The sequence below is a fragment of the Cervus elaphus genome, chromosome 11, assembly GCF_910594005.1.
Source record: "Cervus elaphus chromosome 11, mCerEla1.1, whole genome shotgun sequence".
Taxonomy (NCBI): domain Eukaryota; kingdom Metazoa; phylum Chordata; class Mammalia; order Artiodactyla; family Cervidae; genus Cervus; species Cervus elaphus.
Genome location: NC_057825.1, coordinates 65768376 through 65776330, shown reverse-complemented (window position 1 = coordinate 65776330; position 7955 = coordinate 65768376).

Here is a 7955-nt window from a genome sequence, read left to right as displayed (position 1 = left end):
AGCAAATCTATCCTTCTATTCAATGGAACTTCTGATTTACATGGGCTATTTTGGACATAAAGGCTTGGAGATAATTGGTACAGGATTTTGAAGTAGAATAAAGGTAGAGTTTAGAGGTGGAGATCATAGAATGGAGACTAAAAAGTTCACTGATTGCTACTTGTTCTGTCTTCATTCATCTGAATCCCAAGTAGGCCTCAGAGTTAAGTTTTCATCATATTTTTATTTTACAAATGGTGAAATTTTGGAATATATTAGCATATTCTTTGACCATAATTTCCAGCTCATTTGTATCTTTTTTCAAGAGTTCTTACCAGTGATCAAGTATGTTATTTCAGTTGTTTAACAGACATTTCCTTAAGGTTTATATGCTTTTCATAGAGAATATTTCTGTAAACCCAAAGGAGGTATAAGCAGAATGATCTTGGGGACTTTAGATATCTGTTGGAGAAGGAACTCTAGGAGAAGAATCCTAAAAGTCAGTCCCTCATGGTAGTCCTCTGTAACTCTCATGGTCACTCTGTAAGTATAGTTTTCTGTCTTGCAACTAAATTTGACAGATTAGGGAACTGAGTTAACAACTCCAGTAGTAACTGAAAAATTAGTATTGTGTCATTTTTCAAACTAGGAGGAATGTGCTAAAATAAAGATCACCAGCCCAGGTGGGATGCATGAGACAAGTGCTCGGGCCTGGTGCACCGGGAAAACCCAGAGGAATCGGGTGGAGAGGGAGGTGGGAGGGGGGATCGGGATGGGGAATACATGTAACTCCATGGCTGATTCATGTCAATGTATGACAAAACCCACTGCAATGTTGTGAAGTAATTAGCCTCCAACTAATAAAAATAATTGAAAAAAAAGTAGGTGAATAACAAGGTCCCTCAAGGTTTGATTGTTGTAAATATGTACTGAGTGATCTTCTCTATGTAGAGTCATTTATCAAAAGTAACTGGGTAGGAGTCCAATTGCTGACATGTCATGATTCTAGCCTTCTACTATTTGGAGTGCCTAGTCTAAGACTGTAAGTTTTGAAAGCTCTGAGGACTGGATATAGTGGCTGGGATGGTTAGATAAAGGTATATCATCTTTCATCACAAAGTGCTATAAGAAATTGGGTGGGGAAAGAGGAATTCATGGAGATGTTGAAAGGTCCTATTTAGGCCAGTGGTTATCAAACAAGCATGCAGCAGAATTATCCACGGGGCTTGTTAAAATACTGTGTGCTAAGATGCACGCTTCGTGTCTGATTTGGAAGATCTGAAATGGGGTCCAAGAATCGGCATTTTTAAAAGTTCCCTGGTGATGTAATTCAGGGACTATAATTTGAGAACCACTGCTCTTAGCCTGATCTATGTGGGCTATTGGAAACAGGTGATCTTAAGTACTACAGCAATAAGTGAGCATGATGATTTAGAAGGAAAAAGGCCAAAACTAAGCATCTACAGAAGTTCCAAGTTTTAGTAATTACTGGATTCAGGAAATGTCCTTTGTTATATCAGTACACATCTTTCAGTACATTTGAAACTTCCTGTTTACCTTTATTTTCACCCCCAGAAAATCACAGACTAGAAACTCTACAGTTCTTGGGGTTGAGTTTGGAAATATAGCTTGTATGCTTGTGAACTATGCAGAATGGTAATAAGGAAAGAAAACTCAGAGATAAGGCCATTGTAAAACACGAGAATCTTAAAATCCAAGTCACGGTTTTGAGCAGTCTTTGGAGCACTGTAAAGGCTAAGAGCATCTTCCAGTAATTGAGGTGTCTGTAACAGATTTAAAAAGCAGAGTCACCCTTTCCATAGTTATCCCCTAGAAGTTATTCTAGAGAGATCCTCTTGGTTGGTCTGTTCCAGCTAACAGATTGTCAGATAGTGAAGGGACAGCCATATCCATTCCTAGAGTTAATCAACTCCTCCTTTCTCCTAAGGTTTTCGCCATGCTGTTCCTACAATTCCTATTCATTTTTCAATTCTCGACCTCACCTCCAGTCTAGATGAGGTATCCTCATCCTTTGCTTATAGGAGTTAACCATCTATAATTACAAGGGAGATATTTACATGATTGACTTAACAACCAACTCCTCCATGAGACTGAGGCCAGGATGATTTGCTCAAGTTTCCATTTCCAATACAGAACCCGGTTCCTCCCTGGCATTAAGAACTTGTAAAATAAGAAGTGGCTATATTTGATGGGGAGCAGAACTTGAAGCTAGAGTTTCTTCTTGATCAAGCATGTTGGCTGAGCTTATTAGTACTGTCCCCATATTTACCGTCTCCAGACCACCATGTTTGCTGTTAGTGAAGTGTGGGTCACAAGTGTATTAAGTTTGAGAATATGAATTAAATAATGCTATAATCCCCAAAGGGGAGAGAGAGAGTGCGTGTGTGTGTGTGTGTATGTGTGTGTGTGTGTTTAGAAGTTTCAACTTTGAGGATTACACAGAAGAATGTACTGTGCTGTGCTTAGTTGCTTAGTCATGTCCGACTCTTTGAGACTCCATTGACTGTAGCCCTCCAGGCTCCTCTGTCCATGGGGATTCTCCAGGCAAGAATACTGGAGTGAGTTGCCATGCCCTCCTCCAGGGGATCTTCCCAAGATCCCAGGGATCGAACCCAGGTCTTCTGCATTGCAGGCTGATTCTTTACATCTGAGCTACCTGGGAAGCCCATGAATACTGAAGTGGGTACCCTTTCCCTTCTTCAAGGGAACTTCCCGACCCAGGAATCAAACCAGGGTCTCCTGCATTGCTGGTGGATTCTTTACCAGCTGAGCTACCAGGGAAGCCTGAAGAATGTGCTAGCTAGGACCAAATTTGGTACCTGGTAGGGTTATCAATTGGAGAAGGAAATGGCAACCCACTCCAATGCTCTTGCCTGGAGAATCCCAGGGACGGGGGAGCCTGGTGGGCTGCCGTCCGTGGGGTTGCACAGAGTCGGACACGACTGAAGTGACTTAGCAGCAGCAGGGTTATCAATCTTGATGGGCTCCGTCTGAGAATGAGCCTGTAACAAGGAAGGGGTTTTTGTTTGCTTGTTTGTTTCTTCTTGTTGTTGGTTAGTCACCAAGTCATGACTGACTCTTTTGTGATCTCGTGGACTATAGCCCACCAGGCTTCTCTGTCTATGGGATTTTCCAAGCAATTCTGGAATGGGTTGCCATTTCCTTCTCCAGGGGGTCTTCCCAAGCCAGGGGTTAGCTCACATCTCCTGCACTGCAGGCAGATTCTTTACCAGTGAGCCACCAGGGAAGCCCATCTTTAATCCTGCTCTACCTTAATGGGAGACAGCTCTGACTTGGATACAATGGCCACCTTCAGAATTCACGGAAACTTTGAAATGATCACTGAAAACGTAGCCATTTTAATTTAATTTTATCTTGTTTTGGTTTTGATACATATTTTTCTGGGAGTGGTGCCAAAGGAAGACAAAGGTGGCACTTTCTGGCAGTTCTTCATCTTTCAGTAGCGTTGCCTGGGAAGGGCCACATAAAATTCTAATCTGGATGTCCACAGAAGACAGCCAACTGTGAGCCTGGGGCTACTATTTATTGGGGGTGCTGCTAGTGTGTCTCTGGTTATTTTGACTCTCAGTGACTTCATAGGCCTTCTTGGTGGCATATGAAATTTTTATTGGCCTGATTTGAGCCTTTCCACACTTCTTAGCACATCCATTTGGGTGCAGAGGATAATAAAGTTCTTTGATGGAATAAGGGTGGCCATCTAGCTGCTTGTTCTGAGTAATAAAGTAAAACCTGCTCTCAAGTTGAGGTTTCCTTGCAACAAAAGGCTTCCTCCAGCAACAGAAGAGTTAGGTCAGCCTCCTGAGCCTGGCTGTCTCATAGAAATGGATTTCTAATGGAAATCTTAACTTTTAAGGCCAAGACTGAAATTTTGATTTCTAGCATTAAGGGGGCTCAACCAAGAATTATCCATGGGAATGAGCTCAGGAGGAGCCCTTTTCTCAGGGAACTGTCAGATAGTAAGGAAAACCAGGAAATCAGTAGAGAAATTATTTGACCTCTGGACTTATGCCACTGTGATAGGCACTGGGGCTGGGTGGTGGTAGGACCTGTGGGACTACAAGTCTACACCTGGGGAGAAAGCCACAGATGCTTAGAGAACATTCAGTACAAGCTTTGGGTAGCACAGGTTAATGTGCAGTACATGCCAGGACATCTGGTCAGAGCAAACTCAGACAGTGTTTAAAAAGTTGTATTGGGGCCTCAAATAGCTAAGGGAAATGGGAGGCACACAGTAACCATGGCTTCTAAGGGCAGAGCCAAGCCCAGGTCTAGAGGTGAGGTCAGAGCCTCAGTGAGTTGGAATCTGTGGTCGGACAGGAACACACAAGCTGGAAGATGAATAGACCATGGCCACCTGTGCTGGGCAGAAATAGAATTCAGGTTTATAGCTATAGCTCAGGATCACATATGCACCACAAGTCAAAGGTGCAGGCTTGGAGACTCAGTCTTCTCACTTGCTCTCAGAGAGAGAATAGCTATTTCTGTTTTGACTTACAAGTCTTCATGGTGCAGTAACAAGCCATGGCGTTGGTGCCAGTGACTGAGGCAAGGACTTAGCTCCCAGGCATCCTAACAAAGTCTCAGGTAGTGAGTCTGTTGTACTCCATTTTCAGTTAGGACAAGCATAAATTAACCCCATCTAACAACCTTGCCTAACTCAATGAAACTATGAGCCATGCCGTGTGGGGTCACCCAAGACGGACGGGTCATGGTGGAGAGTTCTGATAAAATGTGGTTCACTGGAGAAGGCAATGGCAGACAACTTCAGCATTCTTGCCTTGAGAACCCCATAAACAGTATGAAAAGGCAAAATGATATGACACTGAAAGATGAACTCCCCAGGTCAGTAGGTACCCAATATGCTATTGGAGAAGAGTGGAGAAATAGCTCCAGGAGAAATGAAGAGGCTGAGCCAAAGCGGAAACAATGCCCAGTTGTGGATGTGTCTGGTGGTGAAAGTAAAATCCAAAGCTGTAAAGAAAAATATTGCATAGCAACCTGGAATTTTAGGTCCATGAATCAAGGTAAAATGGAAGTGATCAAATAGGAGATGGCAAGAATGAACACTGACATTTTAGAAATCCATGAAATAAAATGGATGGGAATGGGCAAATTTAATTCAGTTGACCCTCTATCTACTACTGTGGGCAAGAATCCCTTAGAAGAAATGGAGTAGCCCTCATAGTCAACAAAAGAGTCCAAAATGCAGTACTTGGGTGCAGTCTCAAAAACGAGAAAATCATCTCGGTTCATTTCCAAGGCAAACCATTCAGTATCACAGTAATCCAAGTCCATGTCCCAACCATTAATGCTGAAGAAGCTGAAGTTGAACAATTCTATGAAGAACTACAAGACCTTACTAGAACTAACGCCAAAAAAAGATGTCCTTTTCATCATAAGGGACTGGAATGCAAAAGTGGGAAGTCAAGAGATACCTGGAATAACAGGCAAGTTTGGCCTTGGAGTACAAAATGAAGCAAAACAGAGGCTAACAAGAGAATGCTCTGGTTATAGCAAACACCCTCTTCCAACAACATAAGAGATGACTCTACACATGGACATCACCAGATGGTCAATACTGAAATCATATTGATTATATTCTTGGCAGCTGAAGATGGAGAAGCTCTATACAGTCAGCAAAAACAAGACCAGCCTGACTGTGGCTCAGATCATGAACTCTTTAATGCAAAATTCAGACTTAAATTGAAAGTAGGAAAAACCACTTTCCATTCAGGTATGACCTAAATCAAATCCCTTGCAGTTATACAGTGGAAGTGACAAATAGATTCAAGGGAGTAGATCTGATAGACAGAGAGCCTGAAGAACTATGGACAGAGGTTTGTAACATTGTACAAGGAAACAGTGATCAAAATCATCCCCAAGAAAAAGAAATGAGAAAAAGCAAAATGGTTGTCTGAGGAGGCCTTACAAATAGCTGAGAAAACAAGAGAAGTTAAAAGCAAAGGAGAAAAGGAAAGATATACCCATCTGAATGCAGAGTTCCAGAGAATAGCTTGGAGAGTTAAGAAAGCTTTTTAGTTAACAATGCAAAGAAACAGGGAAACAACAGAATGGGAAAGATAATGGGAAAGACGAGAGATCTCTTCAAGAAAATTAGAGATACCAAGGGAACATTTCATGCAAAAATGGGCACAATAAACAGCAGAAATGTTATGGACCTAACGGAAGTGGAAGATATTAATAAGAGGTGGCAAGAATACACAGAAGAACTATACAAACAAGATCTTCATGACCCAGATAATCACAATGGTGTGATCACTCCCTAGAGCCAGACATTCTGGAATGAGAAGTCAGGTGGGCCTTAGGAAGCATCACTATGAACAAGGCTAGTGGAGGTGATAGAATTCCAGTTGAGCTGTTTCAAATCCTAAAAGATGATGCTGTTAAAGTGCTTCACTCAATATGTCAGCAAATTTGGAAAACTCATCAGTGGCCACAGGACTGGACAAGGTCAATTTTCATTCCAGATCCAAAGAAAACCAATGTCAAAGAATGTTCAAACTACTGTGCAATTGCACTCATTTCACATGCTAGCAAAGTAATTCTCAAAATACTTCAAGCTAGGCTGCAACAGTATGTGAACCAAGAACTTCCAGATGTACAAACTGAATTTAGAAAAGGCAGAACCTTTGAACCAGAGATCAAGTTGCCAACATCCACTGGATCATAGAAAAAGCTATGTACACAGAGAAAAAGGATCACAGAAAAGGAGAATTCCAGAAAAACATCTACTTCTGCTTCATTGACTGTGCTAAAGCCTTTGACCATGTAGATCACAACAAACTGTGGAAAATTCTTAAAGAGATGGGGAATACCAGACCACCTTACCTGCCTCCTATGAAACCTGTATGCAGTCAAGAAGCAACAGTTAGAACCAGACATCGAACAATGGACTGGTTCAAAATTTGGAAAGGAGTACGTCAGGGTTGTATATTGTCACCCTGCTTATTTAACATATGCAGAGTATATCATGCAAAATGCCAGGCTGGATGAATCACAAGCTGGAATCAAGATTGGGGAGAGAAATATCAATAATTTCAGATATACAGATGACACCACCTTTATGGCAGAGAGCTGACTCATTTGAAAAGACCCTGATGCTGGGAAAGATTGAGGTCAGGGGGAGAAGGGAACGACAGAGGAGGAGATGGTTGGATGGCATCACCGACTCAATGGACTTGGGTTTGGGTAGACTCTGGCAGTTGGTGATGGACAGGGAGGCCTGGCATGCTGCAGTTCTTGGGGTCTCAAAGAGTTGGACACGACTGAGCAACTGAACTGAACTCAACTGAACTATGGCAGAAAGCAAAGAGGAATTAAAGAGCCTCTTGATGAAGGTGAAAGAGGAGAGTGAAAAAGCTGACTTAAAACCCAACATTCAAAAAACTAAGATCATGGCATTTGGTTCCATCACTTCATGACAAACAGATGGGGAAACAATGGAAACAGTAACAGACTTCGGGCTCCAAAATTACTGTGGACAGTAACTGCAGCCATGAAATTAAAAGACACTTGCTTTTTGGAAGAAAAGCAATGAGAAACCTAGACAGCATATTAAAAAACAGAGACAATACTTTGCCTACTAAGATCCATATAGTCAAATTATGGTTTTTCCAGCAGTCATGTACGGATGTGAGAGTTGGACAATAAAAAAGGCTGAGTGGTGAAGCATTGATGCCTTCAAACTGTGGTGCTGGAGAAGACCCTTGAGAGTCCCTTGGACCCAAGGAGATAAAACAAGCCAATCCTAAAGGAAATTGACACTGTATATACATTGGAAGGACTGACGCTAAAGTGAAGCTCCAATACTTTGGCCACCTGATGCGAACGGACTCATTGGAAAAGACCCTGATTCTGGGAAAGACTGAGGGCAGGAGGATGAGATGGTTGGATGACATCACCGACTCATTGGA